Below are 15,584 nucleotides of genomic sequence, written 5' to 3' on the forward strand. Positions count from 1 at the left end.
ACCATATTACATAACGTTGTATGTAATAAACCTGCAGCAGTTTTTCCCAATAACAAATTTGCGTTGTGTGTATTTATTTGCATGCATGCCATGTGCCTGGGGTGGGGAGCGCTGTCGCCATGAGGGTACTATAAAGAATATTAACTTGTCCCATTCTCCAGTCTTAGCTCGTTGTGCGTGGGACTCCCGAGGCACATTGGCACTGAACCTTCCCTCCTCAAATTTCGAAAGCTTCTTAAATTTTTTCTCTTCCCTAAAATTCCTTTAAAAAAATTAACGTTCTGTTCCTTTTGAGTTTTCTGTTATTTGTTAGGCAGCGCTGGGACGCTTACGGGCAGCCATGCGCTTTACAAATCCAATTTCATTTCATTCATTCATTTCATTTCATTTCATTTCATTCACTCGCACATTACCCCTTCTCAGGAGACCCGTTGACTTTAAGAGTCCCACACATGGAAATACCATCAGATTTGGGGGCAGTGGTGTGACATGTACAATGTGGAATGAGGCGTTAGGGTTTAATTAAGGGGAGGAACAGACTGGAGATGATCGAGGCAAACTCAATGGCCGGAACACTTAAGTAAAGTTGATGGCTCAAGAAGAGGCGGAGCATGATCGAGGGGTGCTGTACTTTGGTTCAAACTCTGACCTCAAATCCCACAAGTGGACGTTGATAGTGATATTTAAGCGAACACTAATATTTTAATGTCTTAACATCGATCACAATAACATGAAGAGAATAGCCCGAGGATTTTGGCATATTCCCTTGCCCCGCTTATAAGGGGAAATAGAAAACACTCACTGTACCCATTCAGAGCTTCCACATCCCTGCTCTTGTGTGCACTTAATACAGAATGTGAGGCTGAAACATTACCTGCATCCACGCGGCGCCCACAGCCAGCTCCGAAAGAGAAGTGCGCAACAGCCTGCAAGTCCACTGTTCGTAAACACAACCACCTTCCTGGTGTGTTTTGCTCTGCTCGCCCTCTTTCCTCCCCTGTCTCTTGACACCGACTGGTCCCTGTGACGTCATTCTGAAGAAGTCGTCCCTGCTTCAGTTTCGGTTTCAGAACTGCGGCGGAAAGTAAAGCCTTCTCCTGATCGCCCCAGGTCGAAGCCGCCTCCCTCTTCGGTTTCACCATAGAAACAAGGTTTCTTTCACAGCTCGAACCCGCTCTCTGCGAGTTCAGTGCAAATGAATAAACACGGCAGTGAGGTCATTCTATGCTAGTATACCAGCTTGCCTTTTCTTCTCAGTTCTTTTTAAGTACAAAATGTTTTCAAGTGTTATTTATTTATTTGGCTGTTGAATGTGACGCGCACTGCACAAGACTCCAGTCCGAGGGTCGTCAGGGTGTCTCGCGACAGGACTTTGAGTGGGATGGAGAAACTGGGGGGGTTCTCTCAAATGGGCGTGGCAATGTCGTGGCTTATTTATTTATTTATTTAGTTATTGAATGCGTTTTTATATCGCGCGGACTTTACCCAAAGGTGTCAGAGCGCTTCACAATAGAACCAAGTACGTTACATGAGAAGAGTGTTACAATATGTACATGCTACAGAAACAAACGTGAAACAAGAAGAGGTAATATAAAGCAATAGAGGGCAGTCACTCAAAAACACATAAAGCAAAAACACACTAGGATGACAATTGTCCAGGCATAGATTACAAATTTACCATAAAGAAAGAACTTCCATGAGGGACTTGAACGGGGGTGTATCAGTTCTGGAAGTGTCTTTGAAAGAGAAGAGATTTGAGGTCAGTTTTGAAGGTCTGAGTAGAAGTAGTGGTACGGAGTAATGGAGGAAGCGAGTTCCAGATTATCACCGCATTGCCAGAGAAGGATTGAGTCGTCGATCTTTCCCTCTTGAAGGTGGGGGGCTCAAACTGTAACTTTTCCGCATTACGAGACGGTCTAGAGCCAAAAATACTTAAGCTAAAAATCTGTGCTTAGCATGATGTGCAAAGAGACTTGTATTTTGCTGTTTCTGTCATTGCATCCAGATACATGATACAACAAGTAACATTATACCAAGAAGTCAGGACTATTGGCTTTGTCAGTGGTTGTTAGTTGCATAAGATAAATAAGCAGCAACTATGGCTTGTATATAATATTGAACAAGCTTACACTTAAAGCCCTGGTGACAACGAAAATGTTGCTGCTCCTTAGTTTAAAAAAAAGAAGGGAAATCCAGAGAGAGAATGACTCACTTCAAAGATTTCCCTTCCCTTACAACGCTCACCTGGCATGGCGTCATGCCGTAACCTCCACTAGTGAGAAGTGAGCAGTGTGAGCAGCGCACAAAGATGTGCTTGCCATCATTGCAGTCTGGAAAAAATGGACCGCTGTGCCAGGACACAAATCAGGGCCTGAAAGAGACCTGTTTTGAAGCCCCCTTTTAAAAACTACCGGTGCTCAGGACCGGTGAGACCCGGCCCACTTAAAGCCCTGTCTCACGATATACACTTAAGAATAAGAAAGCAATTGATATCACTATCTTTAAAAAAATATTTAATTGTTAACAAGGCTTTGTTGTTTTTTCACCAATTCTTAGAACCCCTGCTTCTCCTCTCTGCCTATTTCTGGAAGAATTAGCTCACCCCCTCCCCCCCCCCCCGAAATTTGGCTCTAGTTCCGCCTCTGATTTATATACAACGGAGTACATGTATAATAATATGGCATAATATGAAAAATAAAAAATGAGTACTTATGATCTGTAAAGGCCAAGAACATAGTAAGGTAGACAGAGTTGCGTGTTCAGAGTGGTTCTAAGATTTCGAAGACATATTTTTGAGAGACCTTCGATGCATCAAGAGTAGAGAAGGAAAGAATAACAAGTGGCAAATAATTTTCGAGAAGGTCAATTTTCAGTCTTGACTAGACTGAAAGAGATGAGGCGGTGGAGCCCACCAGCATAATTTTTGGGGATGGTCACTGTAAAGTGGTGGGCAGTAGGCCCACATACTTGCAAATGAACCAAAGAGACACACTGCTTGGGTACTGAAACTGTCCCAGGGCACGTGTGCCCGACCCCTTTTATTTGTAGGGTCATCTGACCGGTGACGCCTGTGATGGGTGGTGTACGGTGTGGGGTGCAAACACAGGCAGAACGTTAGAACGTGTCCAGCAGTACACTACATCCCTCCCAAACTTTAATAATGAAAAAGAAACAAACGAAAAGTCCAACCTATGAAGAAAACAAACAACAATACAAAGCACCAATGAGTCTCTTTAGGCCATCTGCTGGGCGGTGCTGGAGCTCTGGACCACACGGTCAGGAAGCTTTGGTCCGCCTCGGCAATGAAGTTCAGACCACCTGGTCTCGCTGTGTTGGAGTCTATTTACAAAGTTCAAATAGTGGTGCATCTGGAGCGGTGGTGGAATCCACTTTGGAGATCTTCTTGCAGATCCTCAGGCTCCGGTGGACAGCCAACCTGCAAATGCGGAGGATGACCTTGGTGGATGGGCGCTTTTCTTGGAGGCGATGATGCTTTCCAATTCCCGATAGCCGAGCATCTTCAGACCTGCCTCTCCTGCCTGAACTCCCCTCTCACAGGAGTCTCCTATAGGTCCTTCCTGCCAGGCTGCCATTGGACCGTGTGGACTGTGCGGGCCTCGTGTAGGCCACGCGAAGGCATCGCTGAGGAACTGCAAACAGGAAATTGCAGAGGGTGGTATCTCAGTCTGTGTGCTCTTGCCATCAGGACTCCGTTTCTCTGCCTTCCTCAGATGGTCTTTGGGTGGCCAGTCTCCATCTGCAACCTCCAAGCTTCCCGGTGCCTGTTGTGGAGATGCTGACGACGCATCTCTCCGATTCGGATTCCATTGAGGCCCTTGCCCCGGTATTGCCACGTGACCACGTGGGCTGTGCAGGCCTTTCATAGGCCATGCTGAGGAGTCACTGCAGAACTCCCAACAGGGCCACGGCCAAGCCTCGTGTAACCCCAAGGGTGGATAGTCCAATGGTCAGGTATGCTCTTCTTCGGCAGGCTTCAGGTTTACAGGGGCACTCAGAAGGTTTCTGGGTGGCTAACCTCCTATAGCACCAGGAGTGCCTCCTTGAACTCCAGATGTCTTGAGTGTTTGGATCCACTCATATGGTGCAATGCTCTTCAGATGTTCTTGGTGATGATGATGATGCACCTGGAAGATGGATGCGATAATTTTCTTTCAGTTGGGTAAACAGTCGGCAATCTCTTGCTTTTGGGGACCTCATGAAGTGAGGAGGACTCGAGGAAGTTTGTGGTCACTTAAGGTTGTCTTCAGGCAGGTGCACTTGCTAGAAGTGGTGCCATCAATGCCAAGCAGCAAGTGGCAGATGAGTAGGCGGTCACACTGTGAATCATGGGGCCTGGACACAGATCGTGCTTGCTGGCGGCTTACAGTTGGTCATCCCTCGAAGCTGTCTCCAGTGACTCCCCTGCTCCCCAGTGGCTGGCTTGTGCTGATGAACACCTTCTCCAGTCCTGGCACAAGTCCTCTCTCCTGCCGCTCTTCTCCCTTTTCCCTCTTGCACGCCTGTGGTGGTTGTTTGCACTGTGGGGTCTAACACTCTCCTTTCCTCCTTCAGGAGTGGTGTTCAGCCACGCTCTTCTCCTTTGCTAATTGGCGTCCAGCCATGCTTTTCTACTCCTTCCAACCAGGTTCCTCCCTCGGATGCGGTGTCCTGCCACAAGTCTCATGTTTGTGCCACATGGACATCTCACTGCTCGTGTCTAGTTCTTAGGACTGTCTTTGCTTGCTGGGGTTCTGTGGCAGACCTGTCCCGTCTCTAGGACATGCTTCTTCTCCTTGTGGAGCTCTTGCAGTCCCCATCCCCTCCTCAGGGATTTTCACGTTGCTCCTCTGCCAGGATGGCAGGTTACCTCTTTGCTTGAGGGCGTCGAGTCTGCACCATCGTGACGCTCGATCCTGCCCCCGTTCAGGCATGCTTGGTGGGGTCGGTCACTTCGTGTGACGTGCTCCGTGCTTGTGGTTCGAGGTGGCACCTGGCCACGTGTTGCATGTCTTTGGAGCACCTGATGCAGTGCCAGCTTTACACGTGGAGTGTGCAACTCTCCTCTTGCCTGTCTTGAGCCACTGGCGACTCCGTCTTGAGGCAGTGTGAAGGAGGACACTCGGTGCTGTGTTTGGCCCCTTGCAGGGCTTTGCTGGTACAGTGGAGATGTGGATGCTCTCCTTGCTGCATCCAGCTTTGCTTCTTCTCTGCGGAAATGTCTATCTCCTGGGCGCCTGCCCATGCCGTCAGGTTCGCTGGTGTGGCCTTCTGGGCACCTCAGACCTCGTGAGCTATGTACTCTTCTGGCACTTGGCGTGCTTGCTTTTCTACCTTGCGGTGGTGGCTGTTGACCACCAGGGGCGTGTGGTGCACTCTTCTCACTTGCGGTGGCGTTAGACAGCCACTGGAGGTTGTACATTCAGCATGCGTCTTTCTTGCATCTTCATGGGGCTCGTCTGCATTTGGTCCTATTGCCTTCTCTGGATGTTGCTTGGCCGCTTGATGCTTCTCTTGGCCGGGGCAGCTCTGGGCTTCTTGGCGCCCTGGGTGGGGAGGTAACAGTCTCTTGGCTTACCGTTTTCCGGGTGTAGATGCAGATCACAGCAGCTTGCTTGATTGAAGTTGGGGCCTTGATGCAGTGCGATCCTTTACCACTAGGGGGCTCTACAGCTACCTCTTGCATGCTAGGGCAGCTCTCCTCATGCCGTAGGTTCCTTTTGCCTCTGCGAGGGGATGCTGGGACAGTTATTTCCTGCCGGTGCAGCCTCACAAAAGGAAGCAGGGTGCTCTGGGGCGCTGTGGCAACAATGTGGTGCTGTGTGCGAATAAAGAGAGGCCACTGCAGCTGTTCTTGGCCACCGGGGGCCACGTGGGCGCTGGGGGTGTCGGTGTGGGAGGGACACAAAAACGTGTTGCTGGCCGATGCCCTCAGTATGGTGCTCTTCTGTTTGAACCGTGTCTCTTTCCTCATCTCGCAAATCCAGTCCTGGACGGGACTGCCGCATGCAGGGATTTCCTGTGTGGACGCTCTGTAGCCACATGGCTGCGAGGTGGTGCTGCAGCGCTGTCTCTCTACAGGCCGCAGCAGTCTTTCCTGCAACTGTGGGTCTTGGAGGCTGTTGAAGCCAATGCCGGGCTTCCCTCAACGGTGGTACTTCCGCTCATGGCACCTCTTCGCTGGAGCAGCTAGCGGCGGGTAAGGGAGCTTCCCAGTGCCCGAGCAGGTTGGGGGCATAGACTCATTCACAGCGCTGCTGCTGCTGCGTGGCTTGTAATGTCGCGATACGTGACGACTGAGTTACATCGTGACGTATGCAAAATGTGACCCTGTGTTAATAAAAGGTCAGGGGCGTGCTCACGTCGGCCAGTTGGTGACGTAGACGAGTACCTGCAATTAGCAATCACCCCAGGCTCCTGTGTTCATTTGATGTGCTAGGCCCACGGCCCCCTTACCGTCACGTCCACTACCATAGTGTCGGCGCTGACCAAGTGCGCGACACAACACTGGCGACGAGGGTGGGCGTGCCCTCGTGTGGTGGCGACCGCGAGCGTGTCCTCCAGCTCGCGGTGCTCGTGCCCTCCTGGTGGTGCCTGGCGTAGCCCTGGCGTGTCGCCCCCTGCTCTGGCTGCTCAACGAGCGTGATACCCCCTTGTACGTCGGCCCGGCGTGGCCCCGAGGTGAGGTTGCTGCACGTGGGAACCGCGGGTCACAAGCGTGACTCCCGCACATGCACCTGATATCTTCACTGTGCCACGTGTGGTGCCCTGCTGATCCGCGCATCCTGGCTTCCCTTCACCGGACCGAGTGTCAGCCCAGAGCGGGTGGGACCGCGCACAGGGTAGCGGCACAGGGCGCTGAACACCCAGCAGCATCGGAGCGGAGATTGCAATCGGGCCGCGATCTGGCCCCGCCCACTTCCGGCCTGCGTTTTCCCATGCATCAGGCGGAGAGCCCTGCCAACACGTGGGGGTAGGAAAGCACAGCGCTGTGCCCTGCCAGGGAGAGTGCAACACCAGCCAAGCCTTCCAGAAGTGCCAGACCACGGCAAAACTGAGGGGATACAACCCAACACCAAGACATAGCACCACAGTGGGACACCACAAAAGTCCCAAGGCCACAACAGGAATTGTCTCCCACAAACCACACTCACAGTGTCACCTCCAACAGTACCTCAGAGACTTTGGGTTACTGCACCCGTCCAGAACATTATTCGACCTAGCGTAGCAGGCACGTCATTCATCCTAGCTAGAGGATTCAAACGCCATGTCGCAAATACCCCCATTGAGCCCTTCATAGTCGAAGGATCGCCGTCAGCTCTGGCGCCTAAAGGAGAGACTGGGTGGACCGCCTAAAGATTTTCTTTGAAGCTACTAAGGTACATAAAGACCAGAAAAGAGCGATGCTGCTCCACTTGGGAGGGAAAGACATTTACAACATTGCCAAAACGATCGTAGAGGCGACGCCAAAAAATCACCACACCTTAATAAATGCCCTAAATGCTCACTTTGAGCCCATGGCCAACCAGGACTAGGAGAAATTCATTTTTCGTCAGGCCCGGCAACTTTCGAACGAGTCCCTAGACGCCTACCATGCGTGGCTGAAAAATCCGGCCTCCACGTGTGGATTTGTGGATGAAACGGAGGAAATAAGAGGGCAGATTATACAAGGCTGTGCGCCTGCCAAGCTTAGGGAACGAATCCTTGAGGAATCTGGCAAACCTCTGACAGAGATTCTGACTCTGGGACGCACCAAAGAGCTATCCAAGGCTCAGGTGGCCCACATGGAGGCGGCCCTCCAAACACCTGTAAAGACGGAACCGGTCAATGTGGTCACCACCAAGCCAGCGTCGAGAGGCAACAAGAAAGGCCCCCGCAATGCTGCGGCAGCACCTGCCTCTACCTGTGGGTACTGTGGTGGACCACCCCTACCCTCGGCCGACTGTCCCGCAAAAGGAAAAAGATGCTCAGGCTGTGGGCGTTTTAACCATTTTGAAAAAGTGTGTAGAGCAAAGAAATACCGCAAACCGCGACCAAGGGTCAACTTGGTAACGGAGGGTGACAAATCGCCAAGTGACATGGACGATAATGAAGAGGAAGAGAGGGTAGTACACAAGGTGCACATGGTTGGTAACACGACCTGCAAAGCACGGCGCCTGCCCCAATGCCATCTTCAGGTGGGAGATCAAGAAATCACGCGGTGGTTGATACCGGGGCCACCATTAACATCATGGCAGCCGCCCGACACCGCACGCTGGGACCCAGACCGTCGCTTCAGGCCTCCGCGATAGTGGTGTTTGCATATGGGCAGGACACTCCATTGAAGATCCTGGGGCGTTTCAAAGCGGTAGTAACGCATGTAAACCAGACAATCCGCACCAACATCTATGTCACCGAGGACGGTCAAGGCATGCTCCTAGGGTGTCGTGTTGCCGAGGATCTGGGAATCGTATCCTTCTCCTTCAGCGTGCATCATGAATCCATACAACATCTTTTGGAGGAGTTCGCAGAAGTATTTGAAGGGATTGGGCGATTCAAGGGGAAGGAAATACACCTGCATTTGGACCCCACCGTCCAGCCTGTTGCCTTACGGCATCAGAGAATTGCCTTTCACCTGAGATCCCAAGTGGAACAAGAACTGAAGAAACTGGAAGCTGCCAGCATAATTGAAAAGGTGACAGGACCCACTGCATGGGTATCACCCATTGTAGTCACTCGGAAGCCCAGGCAGCCTGGAGCGATACGCATCTGTTTTGACATGCGCCTCCCGAATGCTGCCATAAAGCGTGAACGGCACATCACCCCTACCATTGACGACATCATTGGAGAGATGGCAGGAGCTTGTTGGTTCTCCAAGCTTGACTTACGATCCAGATATCATCAACTGGTTCTTGATGAAGCATCCCGCAACATAACCACCTTCTCCACCCATGTGGGACTGAGACGCTACACCCGGCTAAGTTTTGGAGTATCCAACGCTGCGGAGGTGTTTCAACATGTCATACAAGAGCTAATTGCAGACATTGCAGGAGTCATCAACGTCAGTGATGACATAATGGTCCATGCCAAGTCTCTACCCGAACACAATGCCCGTCTTACACAGGTGCTACGGAGGTTGCGAGAAGCTGGCCTAACGCTTCATCGTGAGAAATGTGAATTTCTGAGAACCAAACTCCAATTCTTTGGCTATACCTTCTCCTCGGAAGGTGTCAATCCAGATCCCAACAAAGTGCGTGACATCAAGAACGCCATTGCCCCTGCTAGTGTGACCGAAGTCCGAAGCTTCCTGGGAATGGTCAACTACTGTGGCAGATTCATTAAGGACTTGACATCGCTCGCGGCACCTCTCCGAGAATTGACCAAGGACTCTGTCCCCTGGGAATGGGGCATCTCCCAAGAAAAAGCCTTCAAGGACATTAAGGATGCCCTGTCGGAAGCGACCACCCTAGCATTCTTTGATCCAGAGAAAATTACCCAAATCGCCGTGGATGCTGGCCCGGTGGGCCTAGGTGCTGTCCTGTTGCAGAAGCTACGACTTGAGGAAGACTGGGCGCCAGTGGCGTTTGCAAGCCGGTCTCTAACGGAAACAGAGCAACGATATTCTCAAATAGAGAAAGAAGCGATCGCCATTCACTGGGGGTGTCGCCACTTTCACCTCTATGTGTATGGAAAACCGTTCACAGTCACAACTGATCACAAGCCGCTGGTGGCTCTCGTCGCCGGGACATCTACAAAACCTCCGCCGAGGATCGAGAAATAGATGCTCCAGCTGCAGGACTACAATTGCTGTGTAGAATATCAGCCGGGATCCCGCAACCCGGCAGACTACTTATCTAGACACCCCAGAGAGGCCACTGACCGAGAAAAGGAGGATGCCGCGGACACGGAAGAGTATGTGAGATACGTTACTGCCAGGTCCTGTCCCCTACCTATATCGATGCAGAGCGTAGCTGAAGCCACAGCACAGGATGATTGCCTCCAACGGGCCAAAGGAATTCTGTAGTATGGGAATTGGCATAAGGCCAAGGAAGAGTGGAAGATCTTGACTATTCCTGCTCAAAGGATAATGGAAAGCTTGCATCATGTGAAGGATGAACTTACCGAAGACCCCACTGGGTGCCTGCTGCGAGGGCACCGTATGGTCATACCCACTGCACTCACTGACAGATGCGTGCAACCGGCGCATGTCGGTCATCAGGGCATGGTCAAGACAAAATCACGTCTTTGTTCTAAAGTATGATTTCCACTCATGGATGAGCTAGTAGAGAGTATGGTTCGCTCCTGTCCAGCCTGTAAAGTTACGGGGGATTTACCTTCTCCTGCCCCGATTATAACCAAACCTATTCCTCAATCTCCCTGGTCTTGTGTGAGCATGGATTTTGGCAGTCTTCCAGATGGCCGACAAACACTGGTGGCAATCGATGACTATTCAAAATATCCGGAGGTGGAGATTGTTGGGACTCCCAGCGCAGTTGAGGTGAGGCTGAACGATTCATGAGGACTCTCAACAAAGTAATACGAATTGCTCATGATAGAGGACAATCCATTGAGTTAGCCATTTTCACATTCCTACGTAGCTACCGGCAGACTCCTCATACCACCACAGGGGTTGCCCCTGCACACCTGCTAATGGGTCGGGTCATCACCGACACCATACCTCATCACCCTCAGTGGCAGCCACAGAGTCCTGATGACCGCAGGATTGATACGAGGCGGAAGAAGGCTCATGCTCAGGTGAGCCATCGCCGCAATGCTCAAGCCAGCAGGATTACAGAAGGGGACCTGGTCCTGTTAAAGAATCGGTGTCAAGCAGGGAAATTCCAACTCCCCTATGAAAAGTTGCCCTGGACCGTGGTGAGTGTCAAGGGAACCTGTGTCATTGCAACTCGGCGAAGGGAGATGGTGACTCGCAATATCTCCCATTTCAAACTATTTCATGCTGAGACCCTGGTTCCTGCTGTATCTTCCACTGCTACCCTCATTGTGGATGGCGCCGGCGAAGAAGCTGACTTGAATGACTCACGGGCTGGTGAAGCTGAGGCAGAGGGTAGCACAGATGCTCCCACCGTGTCTGGCCCTCCACAACCTGAGGAGGCTCCTGAGGCGGATGACCCTTTGCTGCCTGGTCGAGGTCTGTCCCAGTATAACCTGCGGAAAGACCCAGAACCCTCATCGCGACTGCGAGGCTATGTAATGTAAGACTGTTCCTTATACATTATACTGTTAATTGAATGCCCATGCAGCAGTGGTGGGGAATGATTTCAGTGGGACTGTCACAAGTTTGGTAACGGACTAAAGAAGCTGTATATGTTATGTTGTTTAAAACCTTGTTGGGGAGGAATGTAAAGTCACAATACGTGACGACTGAGTTACGTCGTGATGTATGCAACATGTGACCCTGTGTTAATAAAAGGTCAGGGGCGTGCTCACGTCGGCCAGTTGGCGACGGAGACGAGTATCTGCAATTAGCAATCACCCCAGGCTCCTGTGTTCATTTGATGTGCTAGGCCCACGGCCCCCTTACCGTCACGTCCACTACCTTAGTGTCGGTGCTGACCAAGTGCGCAACACAACATGGCCTTTACTTCTCCCTCAGGCCCCCATGCTAGCGGCATTGCTAAGGGCCTCCAACAAGATCATGCTCTCCCTTCCTGAGTGTACATTTGGGGGCAAATGGGATGTCTCCCACCCCCCACGGGCATTGTGCCACTTGCCAGCACTCAGTCTTTTGCTTTCTGGGGCAATGAACAGCTGCACAGGGTAGAAAACGTCAACATGGGCTGCCTGATCACTCCGTAGGGAGGTGACGTGCACCAGGGGGTGTGGCAAAGCCAATATCAGCTCCTCTCACCAGGGCACTTGGTCAGTCAGAGGGTAGGCGCAGTCCTCTCGCCCCACGCAGGTGATGCTGGTGTGGGGTGGGGTTTCAACTCCTATGCTGCCGATCCCATCGCATGTGGGCACCTCAAGTCTGGTGCTGGCATCAGCTCTCCGCCACCTTCCACGGATCTGTCGCTGCTGGGCCATTCAGTACGGCGGGCTGCATCTGGGTCAGCATGCATTCGGATGCAGGGGCAAACTCAATGACGTGTGTCCAGATGTGCCCAGCCCCAGTGCTTCGGTCGCTTTAGCAGAAGGTGACGGGTGCTTTAGGTGCAAGCTATACTTCCCCCCCTAAGACTAACTGGAGGACTTCTGACATTGTATGCGCAGGGGTCGACCCACTCGTCCCCATTGTAAAGTGGTGGGCACTAGGCCCACATACTTGCAAATGAATCACAGAGATACAAAGCCATGTGCTCAGCCCCTTTTTGTTGCAGGGTCACCTAACCGGTGACGCCTGTGATGGGTGGGTGTATGGTGTGGAATGCAAACACAGGCAGAACACTAGAACGTGTCCAGCAGGACAGTACAGTCACTTATTTTTCCTCATCAGACATTGACCCAGAGAGAGAGAGTACAGCACACAAAGAAGAAGGAAGGAGGAAGAGAAATACGTAAAATAAATGCGGGACGAAGTGAGGAAACAGGTACTTGCAAGAGTGAGGCTAACAGACAGGGAGTGTCTTGAAGTTGATTAAAAAGGCTTGACGTGGAATTAAAACCACTCAGCCTTGGTATTTCAGTATGTCAACATACAGTAGAGTCTGTCACGGGTGTCTGGGCAAAACGTTGGGCATCTTTCTTATTCTTTCATAAATTAAGTACTGCATTGGTCTACTGGAACGACCCGCACTGCACAGCACCACATCAGCACACAAAGTGTAAGCCTTGCTCTGCTAAAAGCACTTCGAAAGATTCTTCCTCTTCTACCCAGTGAGGCCAGACCCCTGGTGGTGAGGAGCATAATTCTGTGTAGACTGGACTATTGTAACTCCCTGTATCTGGGCGCTCCACAATGTATCTTGCAGGGGTTGCAAAGAGTACAGTCTTTAGCAGCAAAGCTGGCACTTAACAGGCAGCGTAGCTCCTCTACCACAATGTCTAACATACACCTCAAGGATAAACGGTAGCACACTGCCCTAACGTGACTAGAAGCAACAGCAATATTTCAAAAGGAGGCGGATTGTTATGTGGTTAAAAGCCACCTGCTCTGTTGAGTATAAACCAATAACGCCACATAACCAGTGTCAATTAGTAATTCTCTGGCCACAGAGCTTTCCGCATAATTTTGGATTTACCGAAGACTATCCTACAGAGTGCCCCTCTCGCAGGCTGCTGCTCCCTCGCCTCCCCCAGAACTGTGTTTATTTTCAGATAGCATCCTTATCCCCAGGGCCAGCCCGCTGTGATGTCAGAGGGGACATCCAAGTAACGCCTGGGCAGGCCGGGTGGCTTGTGTGCGCCTCGAGGCCTTTGGACAGCCGCTAGGTGCAACGCATGTCTGTCAAAGCAGCGCTTCCAAACAATACGAGTCTCCTCAGTGTGCTGCAGTCAGGGACATCTTAAGAATTCTGGGGGCCCTGGGCCAAATGTATTTTGGGGGCCCCTGTCCACTTCAGCTTAGGCTTTATGATCCAGTTTCAGCTCTTTCATGCCTTTTTTAGCCAGGTCACTGACAGTGCACAGGCTCACTTATCCACATTCTAAATGTCTTTAATCAAATATTTAGGACTACTGACGTGTTTTCAATATTGTAACACAGCAGCTCACTAATATTGCTGCAAATCATCTCTGTAACACCCTCTCATTTTTTTATATGTGAGATCATGATTGGATTAAAAGAAACATGTTTTATACATTTTGCTTGAAATATAAACAACAATTTGTTAGCAAAATGTATGTACTAGTCTCTCCCACATTATACCTATTAAAACATTTAAAATAAATTAAAGAAAAACGCTATTTGCAGCAATCTGTTTAAGAATTACTCAAGGTCACCAGGGCAAGACTCTGCAGAATAAAGCTGGCTCTAGCAAAATATCCCCCAATTTTTGCCCTCAAGCAGCTTCAGCCTCACAGGAACAATATTGCCTCAAATTCCTTTAATCTTATGCTCACGTTCTTGAAAGGCACTCAAAATCGACAGCCCCCCCCCCATGTTTTTAAACTTGCTTAACTCTTCTGTAGGTAAAGCACAGTGCGGGGCAAATTGTGGGCTTTTGTTTAAGTATTCATGTTAATCACAGCCCTTTCACGAGCTGTGATTAACACGAATACCTAAACAAAAGCCCACAGTCTTCCCCGCACCGTGCTTTACTAACAAAAGAGTAGAGCAAGTTTAAAAACACAGTGTGTGGGGTGTGGCCAAGCAGCATGGCCGACAGGACGTGAGCTCCAACGGCTCCCGTCCACCGGACCCCAAAATCCTGCTAATTTATCCTGTTCGAGCTCCTACGGTGCGGAATCGTGAGTTGCGAGACCCCCCTGCAGCCTGGGGCTACCTTCTGTGGCGTGATAAGGCGGGCCCCCGCGAGTGTGGCCGAGTGAACTGCCGGGGCTGTGGCGCCCCGGGCCTCTGACTACGTGAGGCCAGGGCTTGCGGCCTGTTGTCGGAGGAAGGCAGAGCAGCGTGATCGAGTGCCGGTGGCGGCCCGCGGACACGGAGCCTGCAGTGGCGCAGTTCAGAGGACGGGGCCCACTGCCAGCTGGGGCTCCGACTTAAGAGGGCCCGGGGGTGTCTGCTGGGACGGGCAGAGGCCTACGCCGTCCCTGAGGCTGAAGTCGCAGACGCGGCACCCGGCCAGTCCTCCCGGAGCCTCTCCCTTGTGGGGAGTTAGTTACCGTGGGAGACGCTGCCCAATTGGTGGGGCGCCCGACGCCTGGGAGAGCCGGCGGGGCCTTGAAGAACCCTCGTTCGGACGACTAGCTGTGGCCCGCTGCTGGGTGAGGCCCCGGACTGCGGCCTGCGCAATTGTGGAGGCGGCGCCCCGGACCCAGGTGGGAGAAGTCCTTGAGGCCAACAGAGAGTGTCGGTGGGCCCGGCGGGGGCCCGCTGTCTTCAGGCGCTCAGAATAAGCCCTGATCCTGCTGCCTATACGCCCCCCGGGGAGACGGTCGGGGGATTTCACGCACCAGCCGGCGCTGGAAGAGGAGGGAGGCCTGCGCTGCCTGGCCGGTAGCGGGCCCAAAGTGACCCGGGAATCTCTGAAGCGGCTGGCGTCTAGCCTGGCCGCATTGACTAGGAAGCCCTTGTCCCTTGTGGTGCCTTCGGGTGTGCTGGGCCGCATAAGTGCTTCCTTACGGGTGAGATAATCAAGGAGGTCCTGGCACAGTAGCCATCAGGACTCGGTGGCGCTGGGGAACCGGTCCATCCTTCGGAAGTCCTCCCTGCAGCAAGTACACCGCATATTGGGTATCGCGGGGCGGAGACCTAGGGCGCTGCGCCTGCCAGGTACGACTGTGGCCCTAGGAGTGGGCTGGACACATCCACGGGAGTCGAGCTGCTCTGGAGGTCGCCTGGAGGTACGGGAGGGACTTGGTCACCCTGTGGCCGGCTGCTGCGAACTGGCGAACGGGAGGGTACATTCATAAATCACTGACTGGCCCTACCGGCTGCGGATACCTGGTGGGAAAGGGAGGATCAGGTGTGAAGCAGAGCTGTGGGGTGCTTCCAAGGACTGTGGGTGCTAACTGCATTAAAAGAG

General features: G+C 52.0%; 1 protein-coding gene across 1 annotated transcript in view; it reads right to left on the reverse strand.

The window, feature by feature from the left end:
- TRANK1 (tetratricopeptide repeat and ankyrin repeat containing 1) overlaps positions 1 to 1,025 on the reverse strand; it is a 1,005,982-nt gene extending 1,004,957 nt beyond the window's left edge. The window contains exon 1 of the mRNA XM_086964756.1: positions 875 to 1,025. The gene's annotated coding sequence lies outside the window, so the exon portion shown is untranslated. The remainder of the gene's footprint in view (positions 1 to 874) is intronic.
- Between the last annotated feature and the right edge of the window lie 14,559 nt (positions 1,026 to 15,584).

This window comes from Lissotriton vulgaris, chromosome 4_1 (genome assembly GCF_964263255.1).
Source record: "Lissotriton vulgaris chromosome 4_1, aLisVul1.2, whole genome shotgun sequence".
Classification (NCBI taxonomy): Eukaryota; Metazoa; Chordata; class Amphibia; order Caudata; family Salamandridae; genus Lissotriton; species Lissotriton vulgaris.